Raw genomic sequence first — 18,541 nt, 5'->3', positions numbered from 1 at the left:
CACGAGAGGAACAAAACACATATGCTTTGCCACTAATTTCCCCTAACCATGAATGAACAGCTATGAACAAATAAGAAGAAGTTAAGAGGGGGTTGAAGATGGAGGGTTGATATACTATAAACTCCTTCCTATCAGTCACAGGGCTGTTGCCATCAGTGTAAATCAGGAAAATAACTCAAGGGAGTTACAAGAAGAATGAAACCAACAACATCACAGCCAGACTGGTGTGAAGCCAAGCTCAGAGTACAACCAACCACTGTTTAATCTTGAGACCAACAGCTATTTTATTCCACTTACAGAGTTAGAAGCTCTGTGAACACCACCTATTAGTAAAGGATGTTCCAGAAACTGAGAAAAATTGAACTCCACTTGAAACACAGAGCATGTTCAAACCATAAGCAATGGTTTGAAGCTGGATTGATTGAAACTAACCATAGTTAGGGTTAAGCAGCTGTCCATGGTTTGGATGTAACAATAAGTTAAAGGAAAGCAGTTGTTTCCAACCTTCATCCTTCAAGCTAGCAGGAGGACAAGCTGAAAGAGCGGAGCACACAGGCTCAGGAGGAGGCAAGGCTTGTTTGTGTAGTGATAAGCCATGGTTTAGCATGAAGGTCTTCATAGTTCCTTGCTGTCGTTTTGAAAATGCTTATAAAGAAACTTCCAGAATCAGTCACAGACGTACATCTTTGTAATATGGGACAGGAGAAATGTGACTCTGAGGTATGTGAGTCGAAGATAACATTGAGGGTCATGTGTCCTATTACAGGGGTTCTCCTTTGTTGTACTTTCTGGGTTCTCCCCTATATAGCACATATTGAATTAAATAGGCATAACAGATCGCTACATTATGAAAGTATGGTATAGCTGTCATCTTTGTGCCTTATTGTTCATCTTCTATGTATTTTGGAAGATTGTGCATTCAAATGCAACTTAAGGTACCATAATCAAATTGGCATGATGGTTCATGAGATCAAACAGCAAATTTCCAACAATATTCAATACGCTTGGATGCCTTTTAGAATCAACATGGAAGACTGAAATTTTCCAAACTGTACTGCTGTTAACCACTGATTTCAAATCTGCACTGATTTTCTTTTTGTTTCTTAGAATTCTCAAGCAACACCAGGTAGAAGACTGCTAGTCATAAACTAACTAACTAACTAACTAACTATTATTCTGCTGGGAAATTTTAAACTGTATCATTATTGAGTGTGAGTCTTTTTTATTAGGACCTTCTCAAATGAAAGAAATTCAGAGAAACTCCAAGGGAAAGAGGTTCATCATCGCAGACAGTGCTAGTAAAGTATACCTGCCTTCCCTTTAAGAAATGAAGTATTTGTTATTAAAGATAACTGGTTCTAGACCATTCTTCAGGAACAGAGTAAGGAGGACAAAACACATTTCAGCTTCACTACTTAAAATTAAGTAGTGGGGGTAGAACTAGAGTATAGCAAAATTTAGCAGATGGAACAATACCAGTGCCTAAGGAAAATTTTGTTTTGGTATATATTTATATTATATCTCACATCTGTGAAATGTTTGGAGCAGCTATTTGCAAAACTACCATCTGGAAGCGAAAGAACATTTTATACTGGTCATTCCATAAACAGTGTTTTGGTTGGAAAAATTATTAAAGAATATCTCCCATGAAGCAGTTACTGTCTACTGGCTGTACTTTACAGTGCCAAATTCTACTCTCTCCCAGCTATAAAAGGGCCTAGCGTGCACACACGGAGACAACTTTTATAAAGCTGTACAGCTTTTTAAGGAAGCTGTTAACAATTTCAATAGCCAGCAACAATCAGAGCGACTTCCATAAGATGCAGGGAATAAGAGGGCAATGTCACATCAGCATGGCATCTGTAACATCAGACTCCAAGTGGCTGTCACTTGCTTCAAAAGCCTGAACGGCATGATCACTCCAGTGCAGAAAGTGAAATGCTGCAGGGCCTGCAACAATCCAGACAACCCACTAGCCAAAGTACATTCACAAAGTTCTATAAAAGCCTTCTGAAAAGTCAGGAATCGCAATGAAATTCTGATAACATTATAGCAGGTTACAGTTACTACACCCAGTATAATCTCATGGAACAAAGAACTGTTAGGGCATGCCTGCAGTGCAGGCTTATTATAAAGTACAGAGAAAGTAAAAAAAAATGTTCACTGTATATGATTCATTTCAATCTTTTTGGCTTTATTCCTTGAGTTTACCCTCTGTACAAAAGGCATTGTCTCAGGTCATGATACGCAGACTTTTTGTGTGAAAAAGAACATGAAACAATGACATAGATTTGAGGATTTAAGGTAATGTTTGTTTATAGAAAGTGTTGTTGTTGGGGTAGATGAAGTGAATATTGTTTTTATATAGCTGATGAAGAATAGGAAGTTCTTCAGTTTCTGAGCTTTCTCTCTCTTTTAACATCTTTTCTACTTCTTTTTCTTCCTTCCTTCCTTTCTTTTTCGTTTATTTCTTTCTTTCTCTTTTTCTCCCCCTCCTCTCTGTTTTTATTTTATTTAGATTAACATTTTAGTTTGGATTTAAAAAAAGAAACCTGATATTGAGCTTTGTATTTCTCTTTATAAATCCTAACAAAATTTATTACTAGGTATATATCTCTCCACTGATATTTTCCTGGTTTAACATGTGGCGGAATAGAGGAAAATGGCAGAAATCATGAAATGCGATGGGCTAGCTCAAATGAAAACCTGCTTCACCACCCAGTCAACACCTTTCCCACATGTGATGGCTCTAGAATGGAGGGGGGCTTTTGCAGACATTCTGCACAGGGGTCAGATTCCAGTGGAGCGTGGGGCCAAAGACAAAAGTGGCCAAAGAAACAAATGCAAACCTTACCTTTATACGGTAGGTTAGCTTCTACCCACACACCTTTCTCTGTCCTCCACAGGCCCAAAGGAGGGCGAGCACGAATGATTTGGTGCAGGGAAATCAAAGGAGGATGTCAAAAACATTGTAGTGACTTTATCACAAGAAAAGGTAAATGTATAACACCGCCTGCAAAGCCCTACGGCTGTTACAGACTTGGGTTGAACACCAAAGCAGAGAGAGGTTGCCCTGACTTGTCCACAAGGCGCTAATATGTTAAGCAAGCTATGTCAGCTGGCATCAATAGCCCAATCAACTCAGCCCTGGCTTAGAGGCCCCTTTCCAACTCCCATCCATCATTCAGATAAGGGAATAGCTGACAGGCGGCTGGTGTGAGAAGCCTCTCCTCTCTCAACTAACTGAACCAAAACTAAGGTTCCAAAGCATCAAAGCAGATAAACACACGAGAGTGCATCCTTACAGCAAATAAGTCCCTGGATTATCTTGACCACCAAGATGGTATTTCCTGGCCTTCAGGAATGCTTTCACCGTTTCGTTCTACACACCCTCCATTCATCCATCCATGCAAGCAAGCAAGCAAGCAAGGAAGCATTGCCAGAGTTCAAGGACACATTCTTGCCAAATAAAAACCTTCATGGAAGGTGCAAGGTGGAGTTGGTAAGGGGTGCAGCATGGAGCTGGAGCATCGACCAGTCAGAGTCTCAATAGCCAATTAGGTAGGGCTGCAAGGTGAGTGCTATGAACAGGGCAACCTAAGCAGCAGTGAACTGAGCCACTTGGTCTCAAGTGCAGAATTTCTGCATTACTGGGTGATCTCCGGAGAAAGAGAGCCAAAGGAAGCCACCATGAGGCCTTTTGTCCCACTGGTAGGTAAAGAATGGCAGCGATTGTTCCCACTTCAAAACATTTCTGTTGCCTTTTGTATTTAAAGAAGTTTCCTTCCACTCCACAGCTTTGAACATAATTACTTTCCACTGTAGTCTAACAGAGTCACTAAGCAGCTGATAAAAGGCAAAGGAATCAGGACTATTTTCCAACTGAAAAAAGGGCTTTTTTTATTGGAACTGATAACTCTCACCAAGGGCTCCAGGCTTCTGTTACATCAATTTGAGGAACTCATAATCTCTGCATTATGAATGTTCAACCAGGCTATTTCCTGCTGAAGTGCTTGGCGCACCTTGAGCATTGCTTGCTTCTGTTGTCATCCTCGGGTAAACAGCTTTTGACACATTTTCAATATGATTACATTAGAACAAGTGGGCTGTGATTGATAACCTAATATTCAGGCCATGCAAATCATCAATCACTGGAAGTATATTAATTATTCAATGTAACCGTCTAATGCAAGAATCAATGCTGGAAATGAAGAAAAGAAGCTCGCAGTTCCCAGTAGAGTCAACAGTAGATAATAAAAAAGGAATACTAAATAATATGAGTTTATAATCATCTTTTTAATAAAATCCATTTATTTAGCTGTCAAAAACATGGTACAATTAGGGTGGTGGTTGTTGTTTTTTAAAAAAGGAAAATAGGATAATGAAAATTATTATTATTTCCTTGAAGAAAGACATTCATGCTTTTAAGTAATGATTACATTAGTGGCTTAAAAAATGAGAGCTGTAAATGAAAGCAGAGATAGATTCTAGGACAAACTGTATCACGAGGGATTTAAGCTGTCCATTTTATATATGGGGAGTTTAGATCTGAAACCATGAGGGCATGTGCACTATAATACTCTTTAACCAGTTTGCTGAAAAGAAGTCAAGGGAACGATAGTTCTGTAAGATGATGATTGCTGTCTGAAGAAATTCTCTAAGTTAGTGTTCCTATAATACCATAGGAAATGCTATACAGTAACTGACGAAGTGGTTTGAAAACCTTAAAAATCAAATCTCCATGCAAAGGTTTTCAGTTTCAGACATACACATTTCAGACATTTCAGACATACAATGTGTGAACACATGGAAAGAAAATGTACAGGTCACTGGTGTTGCTTTATTGCTGCTTGCTTGCAAACATTTATCCCCATGTCAACATTGACAACAACACACATGTGCGGTAAAACCATCATTCATTGAGAGGAGATCAGGGAATTATCTCTCTACAAACTGTAGTACTAAACTATTTTCAGGAGAAATATTGTAGCGTCTGCATTTCATATGAGAAATGACAATGGATTGAAAAGCAATCTGATCACTTACCCTATGGTGAGAACAAGGATTAATTAGAATGAAGTTAGCATAAGCTTATATTAGTTTACATTTGAAGGGCCAGTCTTCTCTTTAGGCAGTTTTCCCCACTCTTTTCCCACCATTTTTGTAGTTTTCCTACTTTGGGGGGTCCATTTTTGCACTTTAAATTGATTTATCTAATTATTTCCTGGTACCACATGTATATGTAGTCATGTGTGAACCCTAAGTGGGGAGGCGCCTGTATGCATGTGTGTGTGTTTGGATGGGCAAATGGACATATCAATATATTCACACTGCATTAATGTAAAATGTCAACCACTGTGGTCACTTGTATGAACAGCCATAAAGATGCTGTTTTTAAAACTAAAACTTTTTTCTTTTAGCAAATACAGATGTCACACCTCCCCAAAAGCCCAGCACAGTCCTTTTGTGGAGAAGATTGTGGAAACATACCACTATGTTGCCACCCTTTGATTGTATTGCCCACAGACTGTGAATATGCAAGACGCCTATCAGCAGCTGTTCCATAAACGAAAGCTACTATTTGCTCATGCCACCTCTTCTGCTGCCCTATTGAACATGTCATCAATCCTTCAACAGCTCTCCTTATACTGTTGCCAGTGTTTTGTTCCTGTTGCCCAACTTTTCTTTTTTTTAAAAAAAAGTAATTTGATTAAAAATGTCTCCAGTCAAAGAATCTCATGCAAAGCAAGCTCAATAATTCGAAACCTCCCCTCTAAAGTTTTCTTTGAAATGTTAATAAAAACCTTTTCTTTTTTTTTTGCTGGGACAAAACGCCATTGACAAACTAAAGGTGGCGTTTAAGACTTGAAGTGTTAAATAAACTCCATAACGAAAGCAGGCTGACGTTTACAGAACGCTGCAGTTAGTGGTTTCAGCAGAAAGCTGCAATGAGTCCAAACTGAGGACACAAAGAAATACATAGAATAATGAACAATATCACTACACAATACAATACAATACACAACACATAAATTAAGATGCGGAATTGGTTGTCACAAGACATGTTTTAAAATGGTATTAAAATAGGGATGGGGAATCTGTGGCCTTCCAGATATTGATGGACTACAACTCCCATCATCCCTAGCCTGAGGCTGATGGGAGTTGTAGTCCAGCAGCATCTGCAGATCCAGTAGTTCCTCACTCCTGGATTAGGCAAATGTATAGGTCTATCAATGTCTCTTAGTCAAGATAGCTATAACGGGGCTTCCAAATTTGGAAGCAGTATGCTACAATACTAACTGTGAAGGAACTATAGCAAAAGTGGACTACAGTATTGACTTCAGGATCTGTTTGTAGTCTTCTTGGGTGCATCTGGGTGGATACTGTGGGAAGCAGGATACTAGACAAGATAGGTCTTTGGTCTGATCCAGGAGGACTTTTCTTGTGTTCCTAATATTTGTGTGCGCAAATATATTAAATGTTATCAATTTCTTCTTGCATCTTAATACAGGAGTCAGTGTCTGACTGTAAATCAGGAAAATAAACAGGAAAAAGGGAAAAAGCAATAGGCGATAAGAGTCACAATCTAAGGGACCTGCTTCCACTAGGAAGCCACTTATTTTGTTTATTGTCATTTATACATTGGGTCTTCTTTTATGATGGAACTCAAAGTGATGTACATGGGGATTCCAAGTAGTTTCCCATCAAGGAACTGGCCAAATCTAGCCAAATCAAGATTGCAGTACCATGTGCCTTATCCTGGAACCTATTCTGTGGGAGTATTCTGCCAAGGGACAATGGGAAACTTTGATCAAGCACTCTAGATTTCAGGAGTTTAGACAGAAGGATTAACTGGAGAAAATATTGTACAGTCTATATCAAGCCAAGCTTAATACAGGTGAATGTGTCCCAGGTAGGCAATTTGTTCTGGGCAAACTGCTCTGCCTTGTTTCAGCCTCAAAAAAGATGTCAAAGCATGCCAACTTCACATCAAGCAGTTTGCAAACAAGAGTAGTGAATGGCTTGAATGTGACTGCTTATTCCATTTGTGCTATTGGTGGGTGCATCGAAGAGAGTGATTTAATTATAATTGAGCACGGCAAGATAAGTGGGTGGATAATTATGTGAATAAGCATCAATTGCGCATTTAGCTGATCAACCATCAATGTATTTGCTTTAGCAAGAAGTATTGATGGATACTGAAATTTGAACTTGTGGTTAGGCATACCTGTTTTCCCAGGTGGTGAAAAGTTGGCTACCATTACATCCTATGTAATACATTTTATTCCAGTGAATATCAAGCTTTAAATTGTGCATGCTGCAACTATGACAAACAAGCTGTTTTAGCAGCAGCACAGGAACTTGGAGTTCTGCTTTTTGTGTTCTTGTTTTCCTGGAACAGCCAATCAGACACACACTATTCTCCAGTGTACCGCAATTTGGCGCCTTCCCCAATACATTGCTGAGTTTTTGCAACTGTCCATAGGTTGTATGCATGTGGGAGCGGTTTAGTGCAGTTTTTAATGGCTTGCCTCAAACTGTTTGTGTAACCCCGCATTGAAATAAGGTCACACAAGAACTTGCCTCAGAAACTCAAAGGAAGGGGCAGTAGGCTTGGTTGCATGTTTGTCAATAAATAGGGCACTCTATTACTCAAACATTTACCCACTCCTTACCCTATATATGACAACACGGTCACTTCGATCAGTGGCACTTTTATGTGTCATATAATGTTTATTCTGCACTTGTAAGGAAGCTCTCTCCTTGCCCACTGACATTAATCAGATGACTCCCCTGTATTTTTTTCAGCGCCTGTTAAAAACAAACTGTATGGCAAGTCTATCCAGACATGTAAAATTGACATATATTTCAATCTGCAGTTTTACCTTATAATGCATATGTTTAACTGTTGGTTATTCATATATACATATAAACTTCCATTGATTTTTATTTACACTTTTAATGGATAGTTTGTATTCTTGGCAAACAGCTTACAGGTTTTCGTTTGCAAGTAAGTGGTATATAAATGTTAAATAAATACATTTTTATATAACTGATGGGCATATATTTAGTTTCCTTTCTGTATGTATGAGGTAAATAGCACAATAACACTTACTGTAACAATGGGGCAGGGAGAGAGATTTCTGTAATCCCCCTACATGACCACAGTGTTGACCACAATGCATTCCCAATACTTTACAGTTATTTTGGTTCCGTCTACATTTTACCCGTGAGTGTTTGGTTACCACAGCAACACCTGGTGTCCTGTCTCCTGCCAGAGCATGCTCAGGAAAAAGCAAAGTCCAGGCCTGTAAAGTGATGCCTTTTTCCTGTCTGAAGTTGAAGGGGGAAAATCAGCCCCTTAAATGAAAGGAAAAATTTGCTTTGCCCTTTTCTTTCTGTCTTACATACCATATTTTTCCTTGTATAAGATGCCCCCATGTATAAGACAACCCCTGTTTTTTGGAACCCCAAATTAAGAAATCAATACTTTAAAGATCAAACTGAACTTTGATATTTTATTAAATATTCAAAGCACCGGAACAAATATTCAATGGAGTGTGTCTCTGGCGGTTCCAGCAGCTTCTTCATGAGCGTTGCTGAAAGGTAAGTAGTGTTTTCTTTAACCCCTGTACATTCGCCACCCATTATAAGACAAGCTACAATTTTTTACTAAAAAAAAATAGCAAAAACCATTGTCTTATACACGGGAAAATGCAGTATTTGTGTTTCTTTTTTACACGAGAACTGTGGAAAAGTTAGACTTCAAGTTATCTGAGAATCAGAGCCGTCCTTTGTAGACGGCAGATGTTTCCCCTCAGAAAAATTCCCTCACACAGGAACATTTTGATGGGAGATGGGAAGATGGGATTACAAAGAAGGGCATTCCCTTCTTAGAAACAACAAGCAAGTAAGTAAGTAATTGCCTGGTTTTGCCAGTTTCAATGAAGCTGTCCTTTCTGTTCCAACACTGTGGCTCTGAAATGAATTATGGGTGAAGGCTGTCCACATCATGGTGCTTCTTTTCTCTCACAAATGCCATGAGTATGGAACTTGCTCTGGCCAAAGATTATAAGCGTGTGTGTGTGTGTGTGTGTGTGTGTGTGTGTGTGTGTGATGTTGTGGTAATAATATAAGTCTGGAGGGAAATTGTCACACACGTACAGGAGAATTCGGAAAAGAGAATTCTACAAACTCGGAGAAAGGGTCCAACTGCCTGAGACCCACAAACAAAGTGGTTGCAAATGGGAGCCATTATCCTACACATAATGTACAGAACCTACCACTCTCCCTCCTCCTACTGCCAGTCTGGAGCTCTTTAAGCAAAACAGCTACTCTCAGCTTACAGGAGCGACTCCTGCTGCCTCACCCATCAAGACAACTAGTGAGTTTCCTCACAGAAATGTTTGGCAGGTTTAGTAGGCATTGGTTGCATGCAAATAGGTGCCGAATAAATCATTGTATATTGCAGCACAGCCCCTGAGGGGGTTTGTACCTATGGAACTTGCTACTGTCACTCCACTTCCACATATACCTTAATCATGTTATTCATTCAGCAAGAAGGTTGAGCATTACAGCGAGAGACTTTAATCCCTCACTGCTGATGATCTGACTGTGAGAGACAGCACGAGAACAGGAAACCTGGAGAAAAAAATTCTTTGGGCAGGATTCAAATACCATTATTTCTCTACACTTGTTTGTAGGCAAGGGCCTCATTATCAGAGAATTTACCTGAACCTCTTTAGAAAAAGAGACGGGTTTAGGGCCTATGACAGCAGGCCCCACGTGCCCAAAACGGGTTGCCACCAGATCCCTATAAAGCAGAGATTTTAAAGTGCAGATCTCTCAGGTCTCCCGTCTTTGGTTCAGTTTGTCACGTTTCTTAATCGTTTTTCAGGTCTACTTGTTTTTAACCTTCACAAAAGTGCACTCACACTTTGATGCAACGTTTCATTCATACATCTTTATCTGTATATATATATCTGTGTGAAATCTTGTCTAATATATGTAACACATTTTTGCATGTTATTTTCACCAGTATGATGCATTTTATGCACACTTGATCCTAATATACACATTTTTGTACACATATTTTGGCTGGAGAAAAGTGCATTCAGGGAAATGTGAATTTTGAAGGTTAGCTGCGTTTTGATCTGCAAACCGTTTCAGGAACTGAAACCTAACTGAATTTCTCCCAAGTTTGATTTCGGTTTCAGGTATCTATAAAATCTGCACCTTCTTGAAACAACAGTTATTCTTTAAAATTATGGATGGACATGTATAGGGAGGACATGGGGAACATGTGTATGAAAATGAATATATTGTTAAAATAACACACAAAAATGAATTATAGCAGAGAAAATTGGCTTAAAAAATGTGTACGTGGGTCAAAATTGCATTTAAAAATGTTTATTATCACTAAATTGCTGATGAGGTGTTTTTTTAAAACAACAAAACCCACAAATTGCTGCAAAATGTGCAGAGCTGAATTTAAGACTGGAAGAGAACTGAGAGAACAAAGTAATAATAATAATAATAATAATAATAATAATAAATTCAATTTATGTACCACCCTTTATCAAAAGATCCCAGAGCTGTACAACATTAAAAACTCATTACAGAACCTCAATGATAAAAACAAAATAAAAAGAATACTGACAAAGACCGTAATAATAAAATAGTCATCATTATAATAGTCCTCTCCCCCACACTTTCACAGGGCATAGATTATTTGCTAGCCATAGGCCTGAGTAAAGAGGAATGTTTTTGCCTGGCACCTAAAGACATGCAATGATGGTGCCAGGCGAGCCTCTGGGGAGAGCAGTCCACAAATGGGGAGCAACCACAGAAAAGGCCCATTCTCTTGTTGCCATTCCCAGGGCAAAGGGCTGTTGAATTCTTCTCCCACTGTGCTTTTATTCTGAAAATTAGCCCAAGACTAATGGCAAATTCCTCCTAGAGAAGAAAACAGCTTGGGAGAAACAGTTTTGGAGAGAAACATACAGGTAGTGTAGTGATAATTTAAGAGGCTACAGGAGGGAAGGTGTATGTGGCTCAGTCAGTGTGGTTCAGTTTAGTTCATCCTTTAATCTGAAGCTACAGACATTTTCATTAATTCATTAGTACCAGGATTTTCTATAATGTGGGGTTTTTTTTAAGGGAAGATCTAGAGGCTCTGTCATCTGGAAAGCCAGAAACATTTCCCCTCCCTTGTTCCCACAAAGTCCTCACTCTCCATTTCTTCAAAGTCTCCAATATATAGCCATCTGTAGTCCCTTAGGTGATAAGTGAAAGCACCAAAATTGAAGAAAGAATAAATTCTGAAGACGTTTTCTGAAGATATCTGTGGGGTGGGCTGAGAAATAATTGCCAGCAGAAAAAAAGGAGTTTCAGTTACTATCCAGAATTATGGATCTTTACTTTGCTTTCAATATATTATGTAAGTTCTGCATTATATCACTTTCATCAATATAAAGTGGAAATGTGGATCTTGAGTAGAGTTATACACACACAGTTCTGAATATTAACGTATGCTCAGAGGGTGAGAGCCATTAGTTTTCCAATCAATACTACTTGTATTACTTACTTTATTAAAATCAAATTCAGCACATTCAAGCATTTTATCGTTTTACATCACCAATAAAGGAAGAAAGGAAAGAATCAAATTATGGGACGTGAGTATCGACCGGCTTTCGAGTTTTGGTTATTCATTTAGGCACATCTGTCAGTTGGTCCTCCGTTATTCATGTAAACTTCCACATAGAGAGAGCCTCAGTACTCAGGCTGGAGCAAGTGAGGTAGTTCAGAGCAGTGAAAGCTTTGCACTGCCCTATGATGACGAAGAAGCTTAGACTCCATTTTGCTCTAGTGTGAGCAAGACAACATGGTGTCAATTCCTGATTTTATCTCCAGTTTCCTTATTGCAGCCAAACACCAATCAACAAACTCAGTCAAAGGCAACAGACTTAAAAAATATCCAAATGTCAATAGGCAGCTATGCTTGGGAGTGTAAATAGGTAAAACTGGAGAGAATAATAATAATCTTCATCATCATCATCATCTGGTTGGAATTAGAAATAGGGGAGAAATTTGGTTTTGTTTCACACACTTCCCAAAGCGAACTGAAACACAGCATTCCTTCAAAATCGGTACTTCTCGCAATTTTGCAATGCAGTTATCCAATCCACAAATGTATATACGGGGGAAATAGACATAAAAATGCACATAGTCATGAAAATAACACACACGAGTGCATTATACAAAGCAAAATTCCACAAAAATTGTGTATAGTGGGATAAATTTATACTAAAACGCCCCTGAATTTTAATGAGGACTTAAAAAAAATTCCAAACTGATGCAGAAATGTAGCTAACTGAACTTAAAAATTGGGGGGGAAATGACAAACTGAAAAGACAGATTCATCCATACCTACTTAGAATACAGTTTTGGGCAGAAAAAAACTCACCATTTTAAAATTATTTTCTCACGTAACAACTGTGTGAGAATTGGGTTACTTTGACTAAAACTAGTGGTAAAAGATCTCCCTCACAACACAGTTCCTACCTGCATGAGCCAAAAATACCTGCCTTTTTCTACCCACCTATTTTGCAGTAACAATAAGGGTTAAAGGATTGGAAGCAATTAGTAGAGACTAGTGGGGGAAGCACTGGAACATAGGAAGCTACCAGGTCAGACTATTAGTCCATCCAGAACAGTATTGCCTAGACTAAAGGCTCTCCATGTTCTCAGGCAGAAAGAGGGGGTTTCATATTCACTTGGTACCCAATTGCTTGAATCAAAAATGCATTAAAAGTATGCCCCTTGCCACTACACACTGACCCTTTCCCAAACATACCAAACATACCAGAGATAATTTAATGCCTTTGGACTCACCAACAAATTTGTTTAATACAAAACCCCACTGTTGTCCAACTGTTTTCAGAGTACCTGTTGAATACCGTGGCCTTCAGCCATATACAGTGGTACCTCGGGCTAAGTACTTAATTCGTTCCGGAGGTCCGTTCTTAACCTGAAACAGTACTTAACCTGAAGCACCACTTTAGCTAATGGGGCCTCGTGCTGCTGCCACACAGCCGGAGCATGATTTCTGTATTTCTGGGTTAACAGAGTCTGTAACCTGAAGCGTATGTAACCCAAGGTACCACCGTACCAGGTTTCTGTCTCTTGGCCAGTAAGTAGTTTTGGAAACTTACCAGAGCATTATAAACCTTATTGCACTAGCCAAAGGCCATGGCACCATCAACAATCACTACAATAAAACCACCGAAAAATCTGCTAAAATTCTTTGTTACATAGGATGAGAGGTAATTATCATATGAACTATACAAGTCAAATCTCTGAGTCCCCTTTGCAGTTAATTGATAATTTATCTCATTCTTTCACGCTAATCTTCTAAGCTGCCAAGGCAGGGAGAGCTACTTTGTAACCTTTTATGAACTTTTGATGAGAGAGAATGAGGGGTCAATTTTTTGTTGGCCCTGTCCACATTTTTTCTTTGCACCAACCACTACCAGTGGTGGACCCTGGCATCTCAAATTTCAGCGGTGCCTTGTGCAATGCCAAAATACATCCCCCCCATCTTGCCTTCCATTGGATGTCATAGTTGTGGCACCCCAGAAGCTCCACGCCCGGTGCAACCACATCAGTCATGCTCTCCTAGGTATTCCTTTGCTATTTGCTGCTCCTGAACCACTTTGCCCTAAGTGGCTCTCATTCCCAAAGACTCCAGCCCCAGTATTTGGCTAAGAAACTCAAAGGCAACCAGACATCTTGCTAGTCACATAATTTACATTGGGTACATAGGATCCAGCCGTTTATTTGGGATGCCCTTTACCTTCACAAGCTGACAGAATCAGCTCATTTGCAACACAGGCCATACTTTACAGTTAGGTCTGGCATTCCTAATTGACATTTTGTGCCTTTAATTGTTGCACGACAGGCAGAAATTCAAACATCCATCATTTATTATCACAGCATCTCCCTGCTGGTAAAATGGCATCGGTTGAATTTCTGCAAGGCATATAGCTATTAAAGGCTCAAAGGATCTGTACCTGACTCTTTCCACCCCTCACAGAACTAAAAGAAGCTTTGGGCTGGTACATCAGAGAAAGGGCATGGAAAAATCCTAATTACAGATCTCCTGTGTCACATTTGGCCTGGCTCTTTTTTTTGAGAGTGGTGGAGGTAAACCTGTTTACAGTTGGCTGGGGAGCAAAGTCATAATTCATGACTGGCTCTGCCCTGCCAGCCAAGCTTTCCTGTGGAAGAATGAACTATGTACAAGGCCTTGTACATCTAAATCTCTAGTAATTCCATTCCTGATGTAAACATGCTTATAGGTGTTAGCAGAACAGCATACAATGTGATTGGTTGAGTGAACTCACCAGAGCAGTGTGTAACCGGTTATTGAATCATCATAGTTTAATGTTAAGCGTGATGGATGCCTGCTGAGGGGGTGAACAGTTTAGAAAAATATATTTAAGTTTTACTAAAAATCAGACATTGATGCAATATAAGCCCAGTCAGGTATTATTTGCTGAGGTCTGGCTTGCTTGAAGGGCTCAGTTTCAAGAAATTGCAGTCAAGAAGTTTTAAATGTGTCTTGTGCAAACACTGTTATCCTGGAACAGGGAGCGGGGGGAATTGCCAATATACAAATTAATTATTGTTGCACATTAGAAATGGGACAAAATGGGGGGCGGGGATGACTGGAAGAAACACACTCAAAGATAAATCAATGGCAAGGGTTATCACATAAATACACCCTCCCTACTTACAGAGAATCCTAACGGCATGAGCATACATACAGGCACTTCCCCTTAATTTTGCACCACCTTGGACATAAAATACTCTTTGGATTTTTCTCCTTCTTAACCTGATTTTTATACTGGAAAATATCTTCACATTTATTTTAATGGCCACCATAAAACCTCTTGTTCTAATGCGAAGCATCATATTACTTGTATTATTGAGAAAGCATGTATGTGCAGTTTTTATTTTATCTCCTTCCAAATTTGTTTTGTCATATTGCTGTTCTACATCAGCATAACACCCATGCTGATAAAAATAAAACAAACCAGAGAAAAATCCTATTGAAAACATTAAGCAGTAAACTTAAAATCACATTAATTTCAATGAGATTCAAAGCTGCCTTTCTCCTAATTCAGAATAAGAATATCGGTTTACATATATATATATATATATATATATATATATATATATATATATGCTTTCGTAGATTTTCACGGGTACAGGAATGCAGGTTTTGGTGTCCTCGGGTGTCTTCCCGTGTAAAAGTTGGGGTGTCTAGGCGACGTTTCGACGAGGTCTCACTCGTCATCTTCAGGCTGGTGCTTTCGGCTTCTTGTTACTGGAACAGAGCGGGATCTCAATGTTTGAGTTCCTATAAATACTGTAGAGGGGGTGTGGTGTCTAGCCTCCAATGTTCTGGGCAGAGAGGAAGTTCCCAGGCTAGTGTGCCTTTTCTTCTTTTGTTCCTTAATTACTTGAGAGATACCTTGAGTGATTTCTTGAGTGATATCCTGAGTACCACTTAGGTGGGTCATTAGGTGTGGATTAGTTGCTAAAGTCTTTGTGTCTTGACCTCTTGAACTTTGTGAAGAGTTTTCCTGAGAAGATGGCTGTATTGCACTTAGTTGTGCTTTGGCTTGGCTTCGTGTATAGGGGCGAGCTGTGGTTTTGTGGCTTGTGTCAGCCAGATCTGTGTAGGGATTGCAGGGGGGTGCAGCATCCGGAGGTGCCACCATGGATTGGCTACTGGATGGTGTCAGTAATTCATCTGTGGAGAGGGTCTGGGTTTGGGTCTGGTGTGGTTGATTGGTGTTGGCGTTCTGTGTGCCTCTGGATCTGGTGTCAGTTTTTGTGGGGAGGGCTAATTTCCAGATGTCTGGCAAGCGGGATGTGTCGTCACGCTTGTTCATGTTGTGAGGGTGTTTCTCTATCTCGATGGCTTCCATGATACATCTCAACAACTTACACCCCAAAATACAATTCACTATGGAAATAGAAGCCAACAACCAACTTCCCTTCCTTGACGTCCTAATCTACAAAAAACCTGATGGCTCCCTAGGACACACTATCTACCAGAAAAAAACACACACCAACCGCTACTTACATGCACAATCACACCACCACCCTGCACAAATAAACTCCGTAGCCAAGACTCTCATCTCCAGAACCAAACGCCTGGCTGACAAAGACCACTTGACAACTGAGTTACAGAATCTCTCAAATGTGTTAATTGCCAATGGATACCAGCAAAACAGGATTACGAAGCTAATCCAAAAGGAAACACCCCCCAAAAACCAAGACACAGAAGAAAACAATGGCATGGCCCTCCTTCCTTATATCAAGGGCACTACAGATAAAATTAGCAAAATCCTCCATAAACACAATATCAAAACAGCCTTTTGCACCAACCAAAAAATAGCCAATATCCTCAGAAACCCCAAGGATAAAATCCAGTTGGAAAACCAAGGGATCTATGAAATACCCTGCAAAGTCTGCCCAGCCACGTACATTGGACAAACAAACAGACGAATAAATGCACGTATCGCAGAACACAAGAATGCCGTCAAAAAAGAAGAAAAAACTTCCTCTCTTTTCCAACACATGAAAGAAACAGGACACGAAATTAATTTTGCAGATTCCAAATTGCTCTTTAACACGGAACATCACCACAAGAGAATAATCATGGAAGCCATCGAGATAGAGAAACACCCTCACAACATGAACAAGCGTGACGACACATCCCGCTTGCCAGACATCTGGAAATTAGCCCTCCCCACAAAAACTGACACCAGATCCAGAGGCACACAGAACGCCAACACCAATCAACCACACCAGACCCAAACCCAGACCCTCTCCACAGATGAATTACTGACACCATCCAGTAGCCAATCCATGGTGGCACCTCCGGATGCTGCACCCCCCTGCAATCCCTACACAGATCTGGCTGACACAAGCCACAAAACCACAGCTCGCCCCTATACACGAAGCCAAGCCAAAGCACAACTAAGTGCAATACAGCCATCTTCTCAGGAAAACTCTTCACAAAGTTCAAGAGGTCAAGACACAAAGACTTTAGCAACTAATCCACACCTAATGACCCACCTAAGTGGTACTCAGGATATCACTCAAGAAATCACTCAAGGTATCTCTCAAGTAATTAAGGAACAAAAGAAGAAAAGGCACACTAGCCTGGGAACTTCCTCTCTGCCCAGAACATTGGAGGCTAGACACCACACCCCCTCTACAGTATTTATAGGAACTCAAACATTGAGATCCCGCTCTGTTCCAGTAACAAGAAGCCGAAAGCACCAGCCTGAAGATGACGAGTGAGACCTCGTCGAAACGTCGCCTAGACACCCCAACTTTTACACGGGAAGACACCCGAGGACACCAAAACCTGCATATATATATATATATATATATGTAGTAAAGGATTTGTAGCTGCAGAGGCTCAGAAACATGTGAGTAGTGTCCATTGAATGCTCAGGATATGCCTAAGCATGACATCCAGCTGTCACTTATTATGCTTTAGTTGTCTGTACAGCTGGGTTGTGAAAAACCTTATATGCCATAAAATGTACACTGCTGAAGATGGTAGGGGGGAAATGTGAAATACTATGAAAATATTTGTCCATTCAGAGTGAGGGCAGACAGCATCAATCTTACTCTGGCTTGACTTCATGACATCACCACAAATGCCAAATTGGATCCAGATTGGAAGCCTATTCAGAGTAAATACAAAGCCCCCTGTTCCTACTCTGATTTGCCTCGTAACATTGTCACATATTCAGACTGATTCCTAGTGTGACAATGTGCAACCACCCGTTTCACTACATGATCCTTGATTAAATGAGATTGCCTTGCCAATGTTGTTTTAAAATAGTTTTGAAGCTGCAGGCTGTTGGAAGCCAAAGGTCCATCTGCCCCAGGATGTCTTTGGAAGCCCATAAGCAGCAGTAGAGCACAACAGTACTTTCCCTACTTCTGATTCTCAGCAACTGGTATTTGATAGCTCTCTCCCCTCCATGACTTTGTTTAATCCTCTATTAAAGCCATCCAAGATAGTGGCCATCACTGCCGAGAGAGAGAGAGAGAGAGAGAGAGAGAGAGAGAGAGAGAGAGAGAGAGAAGCAAATTCTATAGTTTTGCTATGCGCTGTGTGAAGAAGTCTTTTCATTTGTCTTGAATCTTCCAACTTTTAGCTTCAATGGATGGCGCAAAAATTTTGTATTATGCCATACCAGCCATAATTATTTATACACCTCTATCACGTCCTCCCTTCACCATTTTTTCTCCTGAACTAAAAGCCCCCATATGTTGAAACCTTACTATTAGCCTCCCCTCTCATAGGTTAGTCTCAGTACAAACAATTTGAAATTACTCAAACCAGAAAACATAAAGAAATGAGCTAAAACATACATATGAGAATCTATAATTAAAGGTGAATATGAGGATAGTGTACAACGCTGTCCTGCTATGAACATTTCTA

Source organism: Podarcis gaigeae, assembly GCF_964106915.1.
Source record: "Podarcis gaigeae genome assembly, chromosome: 4".
NCBI lineage: Eukaryota > Metazoa > Chordata > Lepidosauria > Squamata > Lacertidae > Podarcis > Podarcis gaigeae.
This window is presented reverse-complemented; position numbering follows the sequence as displayed.